Source organism: Somniosus microcephalus, chromosome 2, assembly GCF_052327205.1.
Source record: "Somniosus microcephalus isolate GS21.2 chromosome 2, FLI_Smic_1.0, whole genome shotgun sequence".
Lineage (NCBI taxonomy): Eukaryota > Metazoa > Chordata > Chondrichthyes > Squaliformes > Somniosidae > Somniosus > Somniosus microcephalus.
The window spans coordinates 90,922,212-90,944,542 of record NC_140988.1 but is presented as its reverse complement, the minus strand read 5'-3'; positions in this window follow the sequence as shown (position 1 = coordinate 90,944,542).

Here is a 22,331-nt window from a genome sequence, read left to right as displayed (position 1 = left end):
CTCGTAAGAACAGGATATGACGCTTGACTCATCGATTGACAGTTCCGACGGGCCACAGCGAAAAATCGCATAGACCTCCTCAGCAGACAAACAGAGGACACAACCAACAGAGTACCCTTCGTCGTCCAGTACTTCCCCGGAGCAGAGAAACTACGTCATGTTTTTCGCAGCCTTCAACATGTCATCGATGACGACGAACACCTCGCTAAGGCCATCCCCACGCCTCCACTACTCACCTTCAAACAGCCGCCTAACCTCAAACAGACCATAGTTCGCAGCAAATTACACAACTTTCAGGAGAACAGCGACCATGACACCATACAACCCTTCCACGGCAACCTCTGCAAGAAATGCCAGATCATCAACACAGATACCATCATCACACGTGAGGACACCACCCACCAGGTACATGGTTCATACCCATGTCACTCGGCCAACGTTGTCTACCTCATACGTTGCAGGAAAGGATGCCCCGGAGCACGGTACATCGGCGAGACCATGCAGACACTGCGACAACGGATGAATGGACACCGCACAACAATCGCCAGGCAGGAGTGTTCCCTCCCGGTCGGGGAACACTTCAGCAGTCAAGGACATTCAGCCTCCGATCTTCGGGCAAGCATTCTCCAAGGCGGCCTTCGAGACACACGACAACGCAAAATCGTCGAGCAGAAACTGATAGCCAAGTTCCGCACTCATGAGGATGGCCTCAACCGGGATCTTGGGTTCATGTCATGCTACATGTAACCCCACCTGACGTAGAGTCATCCAGACTCGAGTCGTCGTTGGCTTGTTCTCTCTACACAGATGCGGCCGGACCTGCTGTGATTTCCAGCAAAAAAAAAAATTTTTTTAATTAATTATATTTTGCTTGTTCTTTGTTTTTCATAGACCCCAGCATCTGCAACATTTGACCCCTTGTGACCCCACCTCATTGTTCTTTGATGTAATGTTTTCCTGACTGACCTGTTTGGACACCATTCACACCTTTGATTGCTGTGATTATCTGTTAGAATAAAATTTTGCTGGACAAGATTTTGCTGGAAAAGACACAAACAACAAATTCGCTGACTGGGACTAATTGAATCACTGCACAGTGAGACATGCCACGCTTATGCATGGCTGGAACAAAGTTCATCTCGTGTCCTGACTGGGACTAATTGAATCACTGAGGACTAACAAGGTTCACTGGTATCCTATCATCGAACTAATCACTTGTATCCTACTATCGAACTGATCACATTCCGCCGGGGAACAAGACGGAACGAAGACCTGAAGAGGCAGAATTGGCAACACAAGTGTGTAAACTCCTGACTGGAGGAAAATAACGATATGCGCTAATAAATGAATTGATTGGATGAATGTAAATGATCTAAAACCAACTTCTTGGAATTGTATATAAGCTCGGCACGTACTACAATCGGGGAGAAGGTGCTCTCGCAGACCGCGTGGTTGCAGACGCTTCTCCCAGAGCTCTGTCATTTAATAAAGTTGTCTCTCTTACTCAAAGTCTAGTTTCCGAGGAATCATTTTTCCTACAACATTATCTCTCTGCCAAGGTGTGATAAAGGGCAGTTAGAATGATTACCTGTAATCATCTGGCAGTGTTCTGTGACTATATATGCTGTGTCTATATGCATCTCTTCACTTCACCTGACGAAGGAGCAGCGCTCCAAAAGCTTGTGATTTCAAATAAAGCTGTTGGACTATAACCTGGTGTTGTGTGACTTCTCACAAATAGATTCTGTCCTTGACCCATCCACGACATCCTCTCTCTCCAGCACTGTAATATTCCCCTTATTCAATACTCCCACCCCACCTCCTTTCTTTTCTTCCCTACCTTTCCTGAACACCTTATTTCCAGGAATATTTAATACCCAATGCTGTCCTTTTTTGAGCCAGGTCTCCGTTATCACCACAACATCATATTCCCATGAGGCTATTTACGCTTCATGCATTTATACACATGGAAGTCTGCCCCAATCCAGAGAAGACAGCTGTGTCAGCATTCCATCTGAACAACATCGTCACCGAGAAAGAACTCAATGTTTCCTTCTGTGGAAGGCGACTTACCCATGAACCCCACCCAAATTACCTGGGCATTACTCTGGAAAGGACTCTCACCAATTGGCCCCATCTTATCAACACTGGCCAAAAAGTAAAAACCAGGGTGAAGCTTGTTGGAACTTCATGGGGGAGCACAGCAAGAACACTTTGCACCACAACAGTGGCCCTAGTTTAGTCTGCTGCAGAATACTGCTGTGCCTCATGGTCCTGCAGCTGCCACACAAAGATCGTGGATATGCAGCTAAACACTGCCATGAGGATGGTGTAACAGACACTCAAGTCCACTCCAACTGAGTGGCTCCCGGTGCTGTCCCACATTGCCCCGCCTGCCATTCGCTGCGACATCACCGTGCTCTGTGAGATGGAGTAAATCATGAGCAACATCAACCTTCCCATTCACGAAGACCTGGAAAAACCCACCACAAAAGCGCTTAAAATTGCGCCGGCCAGTCTGGGAAACAGCAGCCAATATTCATGCAGCTGGTATCGACCCACTATCCAGGTGGACTGAATCAAGGGACACATGCAACATAAAGAAGCAACATCACATCACTGACCCAACAGCAGAGGTCCCTGGCTTCAACCTCCCTCGAAGACAGTGGACAGGCTCAACTGAATCCGCACAGAGTACGGACGATGCGGCCATCTGCTCCACAAGTGGACGATGAGGGACGACCCAAAGTGCGACTGTGGCCATGCTTCCCAGACCATGGAACACATCACACCAACCTGTCCACTAAGACCTGTTGCGGGAGGCACCTCATTTCTCCACTCGGTATCTCAGGAAGCCATCGAATGGATAGCCAAACTAAACATTCCATTATTAACTATTCCCGTCATACGAAACAAGGGACAGAACCTCCACCTGCCTGTTACAAGGCCTATGACAATAAATGGGCGTAGTTTCTGTTTCCGTGGCTGTTCCTGTTATATTACTGGAGGCCAGTACAGTGATCAAGATAAGGCATACCGGTATCAAAGATGGGCTTAAGCGGCCTCTCCCCCTCTCAGGGGAATTCCAGGCCAAGGAAGGAGCCTGCAACCCTGAAAGAATTGGATCAACTGCCTAACCTAATGTAAGTTAGCTGCCCTCCTGCTGACCTCATAAACTCTGACAAGGTCAGCGCTGGAGGGAAAGGTCCAGTGCTGGAGGGAAAGGTCAGTGCTGGAGGGAAAGGTCAGTGCTGGAGGGAAAGGTCAGTGCTGGAGGGAAAGGTCAGTGCTGGAGGGAGAAGTCAGTGCTGGAGGAAGAGGTCAGTGCTGGAGGAAGAGGTCAGTGCTGGAGGGAAAGGTCAGTGCTGGAGGGAAAGGTCAGTGCTGGAGGGAAAGGTCAGTGCTGGAGGGAAAGGTCAGAGCTGGAGGGAAAGGTCAGCGCTGGAGGGAAAGGTCAGTGCTGGAGGGAAAGGTCAGAGCTGGAGGGAGAGGTCAGTGCTGGAGGGAGAGGTCAGTGCTGGAGGGAAAGTATTACGTCCGTGAATGATTGAGACACGGACAGCAGGAGTTGAACAAAACAAGTCTTTACTGATGGAAGTCAATAGTGAAACTGAAACAACAGAGGCTCACTAGCGCCTTTTATACAGGGGTGGTCACTGCCGGTACTGCAGTCTGAGACCAGTTATTCTCTTAAAGGTACATACACAACAATTCCTCCCGTTTTAGATGAACAGTACATAACATTCATTTAACAACTAAATGATAACTAATTACAATCACAATTACGGTTGCTAGATACATTGGTTAAGTTTAAGCAATTATAAGTTCAGTCTTTGAGGAGGCTTCCTGATTCTGTCTGGATAACGCCTCTTTGGGGTATCAGGTTCTTCTGGCAATGTTGAGTCGGGATCAATGTCGTTGTTTGGTTCATCTGCTCCCAATATTACCGGTTCTGCGGTAGCTGCACTTGGAACGTCGATTTCATTACCAGGTGGTGTGGAGTTGACGTTTTCCAGTGACTCTAGAATCTGGTCAGCATGGTGTCTTACAATGCTCTCCCCAATGTCCACGGTATACATGAGAGGTCCTTGTCATGTACAAATCGTTCCTGGCTGCCATTTCTCAGTGCGGTAGTCCCGGGCCAATACTGGTTGACCTATCTTAAAACTCCTGGTCGGCCTTTCATTCATATTCTGAAACTGCCTGTTCTCCACATCGCTTCGGACGTTTGGCTTAACCAAATCCAAGCGGCATCGTAGTCTTCGATTGAAGAACATCATGGCTGGAGTTTGGTTGGTAACCGCATGTGTCGCATTCCGGTAGGCAAACAAGAAGTTGTCTACCTTGTGTTGTAGGGGTATATCTTCATTACACATTGCCTTGATAGCCTTCTTGAATGTTTGGACAAACCTCTCGGCCAATCCATTAGTGGCTGGATGATATGGGGCAGATGTGTAATGCTTAACACCATTGTTCTTTAAGAACCTCCGGAACTCTTCAGACACAAACTGTGGTCCATTGTCAGAGCAAATCTGTTCAGGCAGCCCATTCCTGGCGAATATGGTTCGTAAAACTGTGATAGTTTTTTCCGTGGTGGTTGAGGACATTTTTATTACCTCTGGCCACATTGAATGTGCATCCACCGCAATTAAAAACATCGAGTCTGTATTGATTTCTTTGTGGGTTCAATGATGGGACATTTATGAAAGAGAATGTCTTTTAATCTAAAGTCTGTTCAAATCTTTATACAGCATTTCAGGAGACACCATGCTAGTGATGCATCTAGAACTAAACTGAAACTAAACTAAACTGCCTTGCTTGTCTCGGTCACATGACCTCTGCTGGTCAGGCATAAGTAATCAATACCTGCAAACATGCTGGTAAGGCATCATAATCAAACAGGCAAATAACATCACTATTTGCTGATATCATTACATCTCCTTTCCTTAAAACAAAAGTATTTTACTTTTAACAACATGTTTTCTTTGTATTAATCTGCATTTTAACTGTAACACTTAATGAACTTACATTATCATTATCATGATCAAGGTTTTTTAACCTTGCTTTGTGTGTTCACATGAAATATGTAAATACACTAGAACTTGAAGAAAGAATAAGATAACATTACTTCCTTCTATAACAATAGTCCTTAAATTTGCTCAATGAGTCTCTCAGGAGGCTTCACATTTCTTGAGGATTTTCTGATTGATTGTCCTTGAATCTGAGTTGTTGCCTCAGATGATTGGTTCTCAGCTGTGTGATTAGGTTGTTCAACAGTATCAGTCTCTTGACCTGCTGTGGCTGGTCCCATGAGAAGATCTCGACGATTTCTTCTCAGAACAGCACCCTCATCTGTCTGAATGGTGTATGATCTTGGTTGAACTTCACTCAGGACAGTTCCCTTCTGAGTCCATGTGTTTGTTTTGTCTTTCAACCTTACTTGGTCACCAGTGTGGAGTTCAGGTAGGTTTTGTGTTCCTCTGTCATAGTAGTACTTTTGCTTTTCTTTCTGTTGTTCTTTGAACTTCCTCACTTTCTCCCCCTCTTTTGTTTTCAGGAGGTTCTCCGGGATGGGTAGGTTTGACCTTAGCCGACGTCCCATCAGGAGTTGGGCTGGTGACATACCACACTCGAGCGGCGTTGTGCGGTATACAAGCATGCTCTGGTAGAAGTCAGTTCCACTGTCTTTTGCCTTGTACTTCAGTCTTTTCACTGTGTTTGCGGGCTCTCCTGGGTCAACAGCTCTGGACAACGTGTCTGCTGTATACATCAGCTTACCCGGTGTGTACGCAACATTCAGTTCATCATAGACTGTCTCTCCTTCACTTTCCACAACGAGGACTCTCTTTACCAGGTTCAGTCTCTCACAGGCTTTTAAACCTAGCATGGCTTGCACATCCTTTGGCACCACGATTAATGCTAACGTGTGCTCTCTGTCCTTGTGTGTCACTTTGACAATGCATCTTCCTTTCACTGGTATTTCAGTACCTGAGTATCCTGTCACTTTCACTTTGATTCCATGTATCTTTGGTCTGGGTCTAATTTTCTTAAAATCAGTCTCTGATATCACATTAACTTGTGCTCCAGTATCCAATTTAAATGGAATGTGTATGTCATTCACTTTTAGTGTCAACATCCAGTCTCTTTCTTCTTGTTTGTTTTCAGACACATCATCTACATAGAACTCCTCTATGTCACTTTCATCTACTGCATGGACCTTGCTTTGTTGCACTTGGTTCTTGCAGCAACAGGCATAATGGTTGTTTTTGTTGCAACTATTGCATTTTTTACCATATGCTGGACACTTTTTTGGTGGATGCTGTGTACCGCATCGACTACATGACTTTCGATTGTCCCTTTCATTTTCGTTCGCTGGCCACGCCTCCTTTTTCACATTGGCGCTCGTTTTGTTAAACGGTTTGTATCCGTTCTTTCTCACTGCATCCACGTTGCAGCTATTGTCACTGAACAGCTCCTTTGCCTGCAACTTCACAGTCTCTGTAGCCCTACACAGTGCTATGGCTTTTCCCAGGTCTAGATCTTGCTCTCTTAGCAGTCTTTCCCTTAGACCATTATCTGGAATACCACACACCAGTCTGTCTTTTATCAGCGAGTCTGTCAGTTCCCCAAATTCACACGATTTGCTTCGGTTTCTCAGTTCAGTCACATACTGATCAATAGTCTCACCCGTTTTCTGTACACATGTGAAAAATCTGTGCCTCTCAAACGTCACGTTACGTTTAGGTATGCAGTAGGCCTCAAACTGTTCCATTATTTTATCTAGCTTCATTTTGTCTCCATCAGCAGCGAATGTGAAGTTATTATACACCTCCAGCGCTTCATCACCCACGACATGTAAGAACAGTGACGATTTCCTTTTATTACTTTTCTCGTCAGCTCCGATTGCCGCTAAATACAACCCCACACGTTGTTTGAACCTCCTCCAATTTTCAGCCACATTACCTGTTAACTGAAGCGTCACCGGTGGGTGTAAACCTTCCATTTTTTCACTTCGTTAGCTATTCTCCAATGGTAAGCAACGATGTTCTCTTTTGGCTTGCTAATTTGTGGAGAGCTGATTTAACTTCAGATTTTTTCTCTTCATCTCTTTCAATCACTTCTGACACCATGTATTGATTTGTATGTGTGTTCAATGACGACACATTCATGAAAGAGAATGGCCTAGAAATTCATTGTAGCCACTTCTGGGGCGGTAAAGTCGGGCGGCCGCTAAAGTTTGCGCCCGGCGCAAAATCGAGGCCACTTCTCCGATATTCATTAGCTTCGCCCTAAGAGTTTGCTCGAGCGCTAAAACTGGCACTGCACGCCTCTCTTTAGGCGCTAAGCCGGAGGTGCTGAGCGAGAGCGCCGAGGCCGGGCGCAGCGCAGGTGCGGCCATCTCGTGATTGACAGCAGACACCCTGGCGCCGGCCAGCTCTTAAGGGGGAAGGGTCGACTTGGTCTGCTGCCGCGCCCTGGATAGTGGAGCCCTCCAGCTAGGCCTGAACACTGCTGCTGGACCCAAATAGCGCCTGAAGCCATGCAGAAGGCCCGTGAACGAGCGCAGCGCTTCTCAGAGCGTGATCTGAGTGTGCTGGTTGGTGGTGTGGAGAAGAGGCGCCATATTTTGTACCCGGACAATGGCAGGAATGCGCCGGTCCGCGTCTACCGGAGAGCCTGGAGGCATGTCGCCAGCAAGGTGTCAGCCAACAGCGAGGTCCCCAGGACCGGTGTCCAATGCCGCAAAAAGTTTAATGACCTCACTCGGATTGTCAGGGTGAGTACCCTTTCCAGTGTCCTCCTCATCCTTGCATGTGCACCTCACATTATGGGCAAAGGGACCTGAAAGCCCTAATGGCCAGCCCTCATCCAGCAGCTATGGGACAGGCATGAACATCAATTGCACATTCTGCACTTAACACACTGGCCAAGCTATTCCACCCTGGGAGGCAGTGCACACAAGATCAGGGCTACACACTGGCCTTAGAGGCCGTCCTTTCTCTTGCAGGCCAAGCTGGCCAATAACAAGAAGAGCCAGACTGCGACCGGGGGAGGCCGACCCCAGATCCAGCCGCTCACCGAGCTGCAACATCGCGTGGAGCGCATCAAGGGTGGCCAGGTGATTGGCCCCGTTGCATGTTGAGATGCCGACCCTGTTCTGGGCACCAATGGTAAGGACATCACCTTTTGGACCTCTCTCGTCCCACTTGCGCATCAGATCTACATCCTTTGCCACTGTCCGACCAATGCGCTGAATGCCACCACTCATGCATTCCTTGCTGACGCCCTCTCCTCACTCTAAAGCTACTCTTGTGCCTTCCTGCTTTCAGATGGTGAGGAGGAGGTCCCTGAACTTGCCAGTGACAGCCCCTCAGAAGAGGAGGAGGAGGAGGAGCAAGAGGAAGGCGGCCCATCAGGGGAACCCTCAGCCGCGGCAACCCATGCGAATGTAGGGGACACGTCTTCCCTGGAGGGGAGCGTGGCGGAAGTGTCGGAGGGGAGGGGAGCTCATGGGACCTGCGGCCTGCAGAAACGCGGGAGGGGGGTGGAAGCTCGGCGGCCTTCTCCCCAGAGGGGGGAAGGGGTGGAGGGGAGTCCAACTGCTGGGCCCAGCAGCGTCCAGCAACACAGGAAGGGTCGGCCAGCTCAGCGGCCTTCTCCCCAGAGGGAGAGTCCGGCCTCCAGTCCAGAGATGGTCTTCGCCGAGGAGATGGAACGCCTCGAGGACTTGTCCGCGGACTCGGAGCGCCGGCACACGGAGCTCATGGGGGTAGTGGCACGGTTGCCTGAGGCCATCGAGTCCCTCTCTCGGAGTGTGACCGATGTCGGGGCCTCACAGGCCATCAGTTTGGCGGAATTCGGGGCAGAGCAGGCAGCGAGTCGGGCGGCATTCGGGGCAGCTCAGGCAGCGAGTGGGCAGCTGATCAGTGGTGCCGTGCAGTCACTGGGTGCTCTGATGAGGTCACTGAACAGGTCAACACGGGCACTCACTGCTGCCACACTCGCTGTGTCAGCCAGGCATCGCCAGGGCACCCGGCGCGCTGCAGCAGCACAGCGGTCTGTCCCTCGGCAGATTGGTGCGCATGCTGCAGTGCTGGCCCGGGCGAGTGCCAGTGTCTCAGGCGACCAGCGAGCGTCTGCCATCCGCCAGCGTGCCCCCATTCCTCCAGCCGCCACTGCCACTCCCCCAGTGGAGCTGCCAGGAGCTGCTGCAGCGACTGATGCTGGCCAGCCACAGCTGCAGCATTCAACAGCCGCCCGCTCGACAGCCAGATCTCGACTAGGCCGACCCCCAAGGGCATCTGCCGTCACGACATGTGCTCCTCTGGAGCCTGCCCCCAGCCTTGCAGCAGCCAATGGCCTTACTTTGAGGAGGAGCAGCAGGGCGGGCAGGGGCCACACAAAGATGGCCAAGGCATCGCCCTAGTGGGCCAAAAAGTCGAATGTGTGGCCAGTTGTGTTTGTTTTTTGAGGCCTAGAATTGGATGTTTGTTTTTTGAGGCCGAGAATTGGATGTTTGTTTTTTGAAGGCCGAGGATGTGGCCATTTTAGTTGCACAGTTTTGTTAATCCTCTCCAGGTTGTGGGAGCGAGTAATGTGTTTGAGTGTTTTTTGGGGGTTTCGTCTGTTTTTGGTTTTCATGTGGGAAGGGCCCTGAGTTTGTACAATAAAGCATTTTATTTATTAACATTGTCCATGTTTGATCTTTGAAGTGTTTGTTGCCTTAACCGGCTGAGGGCTTGCGGAGCGGCTGCAATCATGTTCTTTCATTGCCACAAGCCATTCCCTGACAGGGGGCCTAGAAGTGACGTTCAATAAGCCACCGACGGGCGGCCCTTGGACCTTGTGCCTCCCTCCTGGGCTGGTACTCCTCGTCCTCCTCCTCCTCATGCTGCTCCTGCTCCTCCTCCTGAGGTGGTGGTCCAACGTGAGGTGGCAGTGCCTGAGTCCTGCGGATAGCCAAGTTGTGCAGCATGCAACAAACGACAACGAATTGGGTGACTCGCTCCTGCGAATACTGGAGGGCTCCCCCGGAGCGATCGAGACAGCGGAACCGTTGCTTGAGAACGCCGATTGTTTGTTCTATGATGTTCCTAGTCGCTTGATGGCTCTCGTTGTATGCCTCTTCAGCAGGGGTCCTGGGCGCGCGGAGCGGGGTCATGAGCTAGGTACACAAAGGATAGCCTTTGTCTCCGATAAGCCATCCTCTTGGGGGAGGCTGTGCCTGGAACATGTCAGCCACAGTTGTCTGTTGCAGGATAAAGGCATCGTGGCTGCTGCCTGGAAAGCGGGCATTGACAGCTAGGATGCGCTGCCTGTGGTCACACACCAGCTGTACGTTGAGGGAATGGTAGCCCTTCCGGTTGCGGTAATCTTCGGCATGCTCCAGAGGTGCCCGCAAAGCCACATGCGTGCAGTCAATGGCGCCCTGCACCATGGGGAAGCCTGTTATTCTTGCAAATCCCACTGCATGCTGCTGCTGCTTGTCCAGGGTCATGGGGAAGGAGATGAATTGATGTCTCCTTCTGAAAAGGGCTTCGGTCACCTGGCGGATGCAGCAATGCACGGCGAACTGGGAGATGTTAGCGATGTCCCCAGCAGCGGATTGGAAGGAGCCGGTGGCATAGAAGTTGAGAGCCACCGTCACCTTCACTGCCACCGACAGAGACATCCTGCGCATCAGCTGTGGCTGCAGATGTCTGTGAAGCAGCTGGCAGATGTCTGCAACCACCTCCCTTCTGAATCGCAGCCTCCTAACACACATCGCGGCAGACATGGTCAGATTGGAGGACTGCTGGCGGTATACCCTGGGTGGGTAAGGCCTCAGTTGGCGACGCCTGTTGCCCCCTCTGCGTCTAGCCAGGGCTGCCACTCTCTCACGGCGTCTGTAAGCCCTTCTGGCATAAGGCTGAAAGTCAGCATTGGCACCCAATGCAGCCCCCATTATATGCTGGCAAACACTGAGCTCTCAATGAAGGCAAAGATAATTGCTAAGCTCTGGCCTGAGCCAAAAATACCTGTCCTAGTGTTGGTCCAAACCAGTAAGCTCTCCTCCTTGGTCTCTCTCCAAAAAACCGTTGCACAAGAGTGAATGCTGCAAAATGGCTGGCCTTTATAGTGCAGGGTAAGTGCCCTTTAATTAGCGCTCCCCGCGGCCCGCCTCGGCTGTGTACCGTTCCACTTCACAGTCGTTAGGGCCGCCCGGCGCACAATGGCCCGGCGCGAGTGAAGTTCCGGTTCGGGGCGCACAAAGGGCGTTGCATGACGAAATGACGTCATGATCTGCGCGCGCAGCAGGGTGCACGCTAAGACTTTGCGCCGGCGCTAAATGTGTGCTGAAGTTGGTGCAAGGCGCAGATCGCGCTGCACCCGGGCGCTAAGCGCCTAGCGCTTGAGATCTACTCCTCCTAAGGCGCGAACGGCTGGCGCGCCCAACTGAATTTCTAGGCCAATGAGTTTTTATCTAAAGTATGTTGAACTCTTTTTAACAGCATTTACAGGAGACACCATGCTAGTGATGCATCTAGAACGAAACTGAAACTAAACTAAACTACCTTGCTTGTCTCGGTCACATGACCTCTGCTGGTCAGGCATAAGTAATCAATACCTGCAAACATGCTGGTAAGGCATCATAATCAAACAGGCAAATAACATCACTATTTGCTGATATCATTACAGAGTCCATGAAGGGACCAGCAAAATCAATGTGCACCCTTTGCCATGGAGATGAGGGCCACTCCCATGGATGCAGAGGAGCTTGTGGTGGGGCGTTTTGGACCTTCTGGCATCCTGCACAGCTCTTGGTCATCTCTTCGATTTCTCTATCGATTCCCGGCCACCACACAAACGCTCTGGCTAAGTTCTTCATTTTTACCCCACTCAGATGACCCTCATGAAGCTCATTTAGCACTCTATCCATCAACTTAGGTGGAATTACTACTCTGGATCCACACATCAAGGTTCCTCTGCACACTGACAGCTGTTCTCTTCTCGGCAAGAATGCTGGCAGCAGTGGTTCGCCATGTGCTGGCCATCCCTTCACCGTTAAATCATAGACCCGTGATAGTGTCGGGTCATTCCGTGTTTCCTTTTCTATGTTTGCATTCGTCACAGGGAGACATTCGACTATGGTCGAGTGGAATAACTCCATTGGATCCACTGCAAGGTCTTCTTCTTCCACCGCCGGCAACGGTAGGCGTGACAATCCATCAGCATTTCCATGCTGCTAAGTTCCTTTGTACTCGATGTCATATTGGTGTGCCCCTAGGATAAGGGGCCACCTCTGCAGCCGTTGTGCTGTCATTATCGGTACGCCCTTCTGAGGGTTGAAAATGGAGACAAAAGGTTGATGATCGGTTAGTAGAGTAAATTTTTGACCGTGCAGGTAGTGATTGAACTTCTTCACCCCCCACACTAGGCTGAGGGCCTCTCTGTCAATCTGGGCGTAGTTATGCTCGGCAGAAGTTAATGAGCGTGACGCAAAAGCTATCGGCCTCTCCAAACCATCAAGGAATTTATGTGACAGTATCGCTCCAATGCCGTAGGGAGACGCATCACACGCCAGTCTGATCGGCAGTGCTGGGTTGTAGTGAGCCAATACTTCCCTTGAAGTGATTAAGTCCTTACTCTTCTGAAAGGCCCGCTTACAATCATCGCTCCATTTCCATGCTACCCCCGTTCGTAGCAGGGCGTTCGGTGGGTGCAGAATTGTCGACAAATTCGGCAAAAACTTATGGTAGTAATTCACCAATCAGAGGAATGACCTCAGTTGCGATACATTTTCAGGCGCTGGGGCCTTAACAACCGCTTCAATTTTGTCAGGGGACTTATGTAACCCCTCTTCATCAATCACATGGCCACAATACGATATCTGTTTCTTAAAAAAATCGCACTTGGGGCGGTTGGCTCGCAGCCCATGTTCCCGTAGTCTAGTGAGCACCTGTTCTAGGTTGTTAAGGTGTTCACTGTCATCTTCACCTGTCACAAGGATGTCGTCCAAGTAACATTGAGTCCCCGGAATCCCTTGCAGGACTTGTTCCATCGCTCTTTGCCATATCGCCGGAGCCGATGCTACTCCGAATACCAATCGATGATACTGGTAAAGACCTTTGTGTGTGTTTATCGTGAGATACTTCCTAGAGGACTCTTCAACCTGCATCTGCAAATATGCTTGTGCTAGGTCAATTTTTGTAAAACGCTTCCCTCCAGACAGTGAGGCGAAGATGTCTTCTATCCTTGGAAGAGGATATTGTACTGTGTGAAGGATTGGGTTCACCGTCACCTTGAAATCCCCACAGATGCGAATCTTCCTTGGCTCCCCGGACTTATTGCTTAACGTTTTCTTCATGACAGGAACGATGGGTGTCGCCCACTCGCTCCAATCGACCTTAGACAACACGCTTGCCTTCTCCAGATTCTCCAGCTCTGCCTCGACGGCTGGGCGAATTGCATATGGTACCGGTCTTGCTTTGAAAAACTTGGGAACTGCATTCTCTTCTATTTTTATCAAGGCAGTTACGCCTTTAAGCGTGCCCAGTTCTTGTTGAAATACCTCTTTGGCGTTAGCTAAGATTGTTGACAATCGTCCAGGAGCGACGTCTTCATCTTTTATACCGTCCACCGTCATTGCATGAATGGAGTGCCAATCTAAGTTTATCTTCCTGACCCATTCCCATCCCAATAACGGTGGTCCACCATTTGGCAGTATGTAGAGATACAATTTCCGTATTTTCTTGCCGTTGTATTCGACAGGCACCCTTATTTTTCCTCTGGGGTATACTTTTTGCCCTGTATACGTCGTCAAGACGATGGATGTCCCTCTTAAGGGTATGTGTGAAAATAGCCGCTCGTAGTCTCATTGATTCATGACGGTTAGCGCTGATCCTGTATCCAATTCCATTTTAACTTGGGACCCTGCTATCGTGAGGGTGACCCAAATGGTTCGGTGATCCTCTTTTGCGATTACATTGTGAAGTTTGAGACAGCTTAGTCTCCTGTTCCCGGATTCACTATCGCTCATCTGGTCTTCGGAACTACTGTCCGTCATCTTTTGTACTTTCTTGTACGGTTCCTTAGTAGCCTTTTTGTTGTCACTGGTCTTCTTCCCAGACCTGCAAACTCGTGCAATGTGTCCCATTTTCCCGCATTGCCTGCATATTTTGTCTTTGGACCAGCAGTCCTTCTGGTCATGGTTAGTTCTGCCGCAGCGATAACATTTTGCAAATCCCCGTGTCATTTCGTGGGTGCCGTATTCCTGTGGTTTTTGTTGAATTTCTGCAGCTCCCCTGGCTGCTGCTTCATACGATACTGCCACGCTGAAAGCCTTATCTAGCGTCAGCTCTTTCTCTGAGAGTAACTTCTTCTGTGTTCCTTCACTCAGGAGTCCACAGACAAATTTGTCCCATAGGGTATCTGCCAGTCCAGCTCCGAACTGGCAGTGCTTTGATAGCTTGCGTAGTTCCGTAAGGTACTCAGCATTGCTCTCATCTTTATGCTGAGTTCTCCTGTGGAATTTAAATCTTTCTGCTATCAACAGCGGTGCAGGGTTTAGGTGTGCCTGTAGGACAGCAACAATTTCATTAAAACTCTTCGCCTTCGGCTTGGCTGGAGTAATCAGATCCCGCAATAGGCCGTACGTTCTAGCGCCCATTAAGTTTAGCAATATCGATGCCTTTTTCTCCTCTGCTATTTCGTTTGCCTCGAAATATACCTCGACTCTTTCCACATACGTGGTCCAGTCCTCTATTGTATTATCAAAAGCAGTGATACAGCCAGTCTTCGGCGTCTTGCAAATCTAAAATGGCGCCTCCTGCGCTTTGCCCTCTTCCTGATTTAACAAAATGGCGCCTCCCATGCTTTGCCTTCTTCCCCGCTGATTAAGATGGCGCCTCCCGCGCTTTGCCTTCTTCCCCGCTGTTGTTAGCGCTGCTTTCCGCGGTTCCCATTGCAACCTGCAGCTCCTCGCGGTTTCTTGCGTGTTTAATGTTTCTTTTTTTTATTATCTTCCCATCGTGGAACAACCCTGTGGGACTCTTGCCTCCCTCTTCGTGGGTCTATACGCAGCCCGGCTTCGTAGCACCGGCCGCACCCTGTGTGCTCCACCCTCTCTCTCTCTTCTTCCCGACAACGCTGCTCGGCCCCGTTGCAAACCACCCGCTCGAGTTCGCGATCGCCGCAGCCCGGGAAGGATCAGTGCACTACCTGCCACCAGCCCGATTAGCTGAAGCACCGTCGACAGGAACCAGGCCCCGCTTCCGACAGCTTCTCCAGCAATCTTCAACTCCGCAACACAGGGCGGATGCCCACGGTCGACGCCCGTTTCTACTGCCTCTTACTTTCTTTTCTTTCTGGCCTCGACCTCTGCTCACTTCGCTGTAGGAATGGATCCCAGGAGGTGGTGCAGACTGTAGGTAGGTTCGTATCTGCTCGTCGCCAGTATTACGTCCGTGAATGATTGAGACACGGACAGCAGGAGTTGAACAAAACAAGTCTTTACTGATGGAAGTCAATAGTGAAACTGAAACAACAGAGGCTCACTAGCACCTTTTATACAGGGGTGGTCACTGCCGGTACTGCAGTCTGAGACCAGTTATTCTCTTAAAGGTACATACACAACAGAAAGGTCAGTGCTGGAGGGAAAGGTCAGAGCTGGAGGGAAAGGTCAGCGCTGGAGGGAAAGGTCAGTGCTGGAGGGAAAGGTCAGAGCTGGAGGGAAAGGTCAGCGCTGGAGGGAAAGGTCCAGTGCTGGAGGGAAAGGTCAGTGCTGGAGGGAAAGGTCAGTGCTGGAGGGAAAGGTCAGAGCTGGAGGGAAAGGTCAAAGCTGGAGGGAAAGGTCAGCGCTGGAGGGAACGGTTGATGCCAGAGGGAAAGGTCGATGCTAGAGGGAAAGGTCACTGCTGGAGGGAAAGGTCAATGCTGGAGGGAAAGGTCAGTGCTGGAGGGAAAGGTCAGTGCTGGAGGGAAAGGTCAGTGCTGAGGGAAAGGTCAGTGCTGAGGGAAAGGTCAGTGCTGGAGGGAAAGGTCAGTGCTGGAGGGAAAGGTCAGTGCTGGAGGGAAAGGTCAGTGCTGGAGGGAGAGATCAGTGCTGGAGGGAAAGGTCAGTGCTGGAGGGAGAGGTCAGTGCTGGAGGGAGAGGTCAGTGCTGGAGGGAAAGGTCAATGCTGGAGGGAAAGGTCAGTGCTCGAGGGAAAGGTCAGTGCTGGAGGGAGAGGTCAATGCTGGAGGGAAAGGTCAGTGCTCGAGGGAAAGGTCAGTGCTGGAGGGAAAGGTCAGTGCTGGAGGGAAAGGTCAGTGCTGGAGGGAGAGGTCAGCACTGGAGGGAGAGGTCAATGCTGGAGGGAAAGGTCAGTGCTGGAGGGAGAGATCAGTGCTGGAGGGAAAGGTCAGTGCTGGAGGGAGAGGTCAGTGCTGGAGGGAAAGTTCAGTGCTGGAGGGAGAGGTCAGTGCTGGAGGGAAAGGTCAGTGCTGGAGGGGGAGGTCAGTGCTGGAGGGAGAGGTCAGTGCTGGAGGGAAAGGTCAGTGCTGGAGGGAGAGGTCAGTGCTGGAGGGAGAGGTCAGTGCTCGAGGGAAAGGTCAGTGCTGGAGGGAAAGGTCAGTGCTGGAGGGAAAGGTCAGTGCTGGAGGGAAAGGTCAGTGCTGAGGGAGAGGTCAGTGCTGGAGGGAGAGGTCAGTGCTGGAGGGAAAGGTCAGTGCTGGAGGGAGAGGTCAGTGCTGAGGGAAAGGTCAGTACTGGAGGGAAAGGTCAGTGCTGGAGGGAGAGCTCAGTGCTGGAGGGCACCAGCAGCCATAGTCCCAGTGATCATGTTCGGATCGCAGCCTGTGGACTTTTGGGGTTCATTTCTTAGTTCATAAATGCACCACCATTTTGGCAGCTGTGCACCTGTACATCATCATACTGCCAACTTATGCACCCAATAAATATCTTGTCTTATTATAGGCAGATGAAAGAGACTTAAAGATATGGGACTGTTTTTATCTTCAGTCTCAATGGTTTAGCATTGCTTTTAATACCAGGCTGAATCACATTTCACTGCTCCAAGCTCATTTGCATAATTATCCACAGCTGCAGCTGCAAACTCACACGGGCCTAAGGATTACTCAACTAGTCAGAAAGGAAAGTCACATGTAACGGATGGAGAGAATTAAAAAGAAGCGTCACAATGGAGGCGACAAAAATTCAAAAAGCTTTTGGAGACATTTAAAAGACATTTAAAAAAGTTAATTCTTGGGATGTGGGCATTGCTGGCAAGGCTGGCATTTATTACCCATCCCGACTTGCCCTGAGAATGTGGTTGTGAGTCTTCTTACAACTGAATGGCTTGCTAGGGCACTTCAGGGGGCTGTTAGGAGTGAAGCACATTGGGCGGGACTGGAGTCACACATAGGCCAGACCGAATCAGGACGGCAGGTTTCCTTCCCTAAAGGACATCAGCAAACCAGATGTGTTTTTATGACAATCTGACAGCTTAATGATCAGTTTTTTACTACCACCATCCTTTTATTCCCGGAATTTTAAACTGAATTCAAAAATTCTCAAACTGCCATGGTGGGATTTGAACTTGTGGCAAAACCACTAAGAGACTCTTACAGTGACTTACATAATTGTCTGTAACCAATGTTATTACCTTTCAAGTTGGCTCTGGTTAAACAGAGCTAGATCGACAACATCGCGATCTGACGCGATGACGTCATCACGTGGGTCACGTGACGTCCCCTTCGGCGGGAAACGTCATGACGTCATGACGTCAGAGGTAGAGGGCGGGGCCAGCCAGTCCTCGTGTGGATTGAAAGAGAAAAGACCTGTTTTGAGCTTCTCCTGTAGTTTCTTGTTTTGTAAAGTTCTTAGACAATAAATTCAGTTTGTTAACTTCCAGTAAGTTATAGATTCTTTGTTAGGAGTGCAGAGACTCCTACAATGGTGACCCCGATTCCTCGCGATCATTTTTCACGGTGAACGCCGAACACAGGCCAGTGATGGAGGCCAATGCAGTGGCCTTGAAGCTCCCCCAATTCTGGGAACAACAGGCAGCCTCTTGGTTTGTGCAAGCCGGGGTGCAATTTGAGCTCCGCAACATCGTTCAGGATCAGACCAGATATCTCCACGCGGTCTCCGCCCTCGAGAGCTCGACGGCGTCGAGAATCATCAGACTGCTGGAGAGTCCTCCGACTGCTGACAAGTATGTCGCCATCAAGACACGATTGCGGCAGGTATTTGGTCTCACCAAAGCGGAGCGCGCTCGCCGTTTACTGGCTCTACCAGGGTTAGGAGCCTCCAAACACTCGGAAATGATGAGTCATATGCTGACTCTCCTGGGGTCCGAGCCCCAGTGCTTTCTGTTTTGCGAACTGTGCCTTACTCAACTTCCTGAGCAAGTACAGGCGTCCCTCGCCCGAGCAGAAACCACAGACTGCGTCGCGCTCGCCGAAGAGGCGGATAAGATTTACGCGGTCCGGCTACAATACTGCGCCCTCGCGCAACGCCCCACCACGAAGAGCCCGGCCCCGGCTCCGACAAAGGCGCCTCCGACGACCGGTTTCTGCTACTACCACGCCCGTTTCGGCCTGAAGGCCCGCTGCTGCCGCTCGCCATGCAGTTTTGTTACCAGACCGTCGAACAGACCGCCGCGAGTCAAGCACGCCGGTCCCGGTACTTCCCCCGTGGCCGCGATGGCGATCGGTGCTTCCAGGAATCTCACCTACGTAACCGACTCCATCTCCGGCTGTCGTTTTCTATGCGACACGGGGGCGCAATGCAGCATACTGCCCACCTCGGTCATAGACCTTCGCTCCGGCAGCTGTGGTCCCCCTATGCAAGCGGCCAATGGGGTTTCGATCCGCACTTGCGGGAAGCACCTCGTCCGAGTATGTTTCGGTGGACAGTTTTTCAGCTGGAATTTCATCACCGCTCAAATCTCACAGGCCCTGTTGGGTGCTGACTTTTTAGGCGCCAACGGCCTGTTGGTGGACGTGAAAAATCGACGCCTCGTTCGCGCCGCCACGCTCGACGATATTTCAGGGGCGCGCAGCACGGCTGCGTCACACACGATTTCATGTGCGCGGCCGCAGCCCGACGATTTCGCCCGTCTCCTCGAGGATTTCCCCGAGCTGACGAAGCCCAACTTTTCGGCTCCGACCGTCAAGCATAGGGTGGAGCACCATATTTCGACTACCGGCTCGCTCGTTTACGCCAGGGCGCGACGTTTAGAGCCCAGCAAGCTAGCGGCAGCAAAGGCGGAGTTCGCCGTGATGGAAAAAATGGGGATCATCCGTCGATCCAGTAGCCCCTGGTCCTCCCCTCTCCACATCGTCCCCAAGCCCGGTGGGGGATGGCGGCCCTGTGGGGATTATCGCCGCCTCAATGACATAACGACGCCCGACCGCTACCCCATTCCCCATATACAGGACTTCTCAGCACATTTGGCGGGGACGTCCATCTTCTCCAAAATCGACCTCATCCGTGGTTACCATCAGGTGCCGGTGCACCCTCAGGATGTCGAAAAGACAGCGGTAATTACCCCCTTTGGACTCTTTGAATTCCTGCGAATGCCCTTTGGGCTTAAGAATGCGGCACAGGCGTTTCAGCGCCTCATGGATTCAGTCCTGCGGGATCTTGACTTTCTGTTTGTTTATTTGGACGATATTCTGGTTGCCAGCACCTCCAAGGAGGAACACCTCGAGCACCTTCGGGTCCTTTTCAGGCGGCTTCAGCAGCACGGCCTCATCGTTAACTCGGACAAATGCCGTTTCGGTCTATCGCAACTGGATTTCCTGGGCCACCGCATAACCCCCACGGGGGCAACGCCACTTCAGGTCAAGGTGGAAGCAATTGCGGCATTCCCGAAACCGAAATCCGTGAAAGCTTTACAGGAGTTCCTGGGGATGGTTAACTTCTATCATCGTTTCATCCCCAGGGCTGCACAGCTCATGCGTCCTCTATATGAGGCCCTCAGAGGCTCGACGGGAAAGGACCCTGTGGTATGGTCACAGGACGTGGATCGTGCTTTCGAGGAGACGAAAGCCGCACTCGCCAATGCGACCATGTTAGCACACCCACTGCCGGGAGCCACCATCGCTCTCACGACGGACGCGTCAGACTACGCGGTGGGGGCCGTCCAGGAGCAGTGGGTCGACGGCGCGTGGCAACCCCTGGCCTTTTTTAGCTGCCAGCTACAACGGCATGAACGCCGGTACAGTACTTTCGATCGAGAGCTGTTGGCTTTGTTTTTGGCCATCCGCCATTTCCGTTTCCTCCTCGAAGGACGACGCTTCATCGCGTTTGTCGACCACAAGCCATTGCTGTTCACAATGGCCAAGTCTGCGGAACCATGGTCGGCTCGGCAGCAACGGCAGCTGACGTACATATCGGAGTTCACCACCGACATCCGACATGTGGCCGGTAAGGACAACGTCATCGCCAATTGCCTATCCCGCGCCGCCGTCCAGGCCATCCAATTGGGCATTGACTATGCACAGATGGCGGTTGACCAAGCGGACGACCCAGAGACCCAGGGTTTTCGTTCGGTTCCAAACAGGCTCCAGCCGAGGGATGTGCCTTTCCATTCCGCAGGTACCACTCTGCTCTGCGATGTTTCGCTGGGTGCACCCCATCCGATCGTCCCGTCTAAATGGCGTCGTACGATTTTCGATGCCTTACACGGCCTATCGCACCCTGGAGTGCGGGCATCGCAAAAACTGCTGGGCTCCAAAATCGTATGGAGGGGAATACGCAAAGACGTCAGGCACTGCGTGAACACTTGTGTTGTTTGCCAACGGTCCAAGGTGCAGCGCCATGTCAGAGCCCCGCTCGCCACCTTCGAGGTCCCGGAACGGCGATTTGATCATATTCACATCGACTTAGTGGGGCCACTCCCACCTTCCCGGGGCTTTACGTACCTTTTGACGATGGTGGATCGCACCACGAGGTGGCCGGAGACAGTTCCCCTGACGTCCACCACATCTGCGGACGTTGCTCGAGCTTTCGTTTCATCCTGGGTAGCCCGTTTTGGTGTCCCTGCGGATATTTCGTCGGATTGGGGGCCGCAATTTTTGTCTGAACTGTGGAATGAGGTGATTTCCGTGTTGGGCGTTAAACTCCACCGCACTACGGCCTATCACCCACAAGCGAACGGCTTGTGCGAGCGGTTCCACCGCTCCTTGAAGGCGTCGCTCAGGGCCAGCCTGCTGGATGCATCCTGGGTCGACAAACTACCGTGGGTGATGTTAGGACTCCGCACGGCGCCGAAGGAAGATCTCCAGTCGTCGGCGGTGGAGATGGTTTACGGGCAACCGCTTCGAGTCCCAGGTGAATTCCTGCCGTTACCTACGCGACCATGGTCCGCGGCCACACAAAAAGAGACCCTCCGGGATGCGGCCCGCTGTTTCCGCCCAGTTCCGACCTCATGGCATGGTTTGCTTTCGTCCAACGTCCCGGGGGAGTTGTCGAAAGCCAAGTTCGTGTTTGTGCGCCAGGACGGCCATCGTACCCCGCTCGCACCACCATATGCTGGACCCTTCAAGGTTTTGCAGGCAGGGGACAAGAGTTTCGTGATTGACGTTGGGGGCAAACCGGATCACATCTCTGTCGATCGCCTCAAGCCTGCGCACCTGGACCTCGAACGACCGATCGAGCTGGCGCAGCCTCCGCGCCGCCGGCCGCTACCGCACCTGACAACGCCGTGCTGCCTACGAGTTCACCGCCTGCTCAGCGTTTTCCCCTCCAGGAATTTCGGAGTCGGTCCAACAGACTTGTCCGACCTCCTCAGCGATTGACTCTTTTCGTTAAAGACAATTCTGGGGGGGCGTATGTGACAAAACCACTAAGAGACTCTTACAGTGACTTACATAATTGTCAATAACCAATTTTATTACCTCTAGCATTAATTGTCTGTAACCAATGTTATTACCTTTCAAGTTGGCTCTGGTTAAACAGAGCTAGATCGACAACATCGCGATCTGACGCGATGACGTCATCACGTGGGTCACGTGACGTCCCCTTCGGCGGGAAACGTCATGACGTCATGACGTCAGAGGTAGAAGGTGGGGCCAGCCAGTCCTCGTGTGGATTGAAAGAGAAAAGACCTGTTTTGAGCTTCTCCTGTAGTTTCTTGTTTTGTAAAGTTCTTAGACAATAAATTCAGTTTGTTAACTTCCAGTAAGTTATAGATTCTTTGTTAGGAGTGCAGAGACTCCTACAAACTCATGTTTTATCATCAATTGTTAATCCAGGCCTCTGAACTATCAGTCCAGTAACATAACCACTACACTGCCATACCCATCATCACCCTTTGAAATGGCTGAATTTAAGATAGAGTTGCCTTGGCTAACAGAAATGA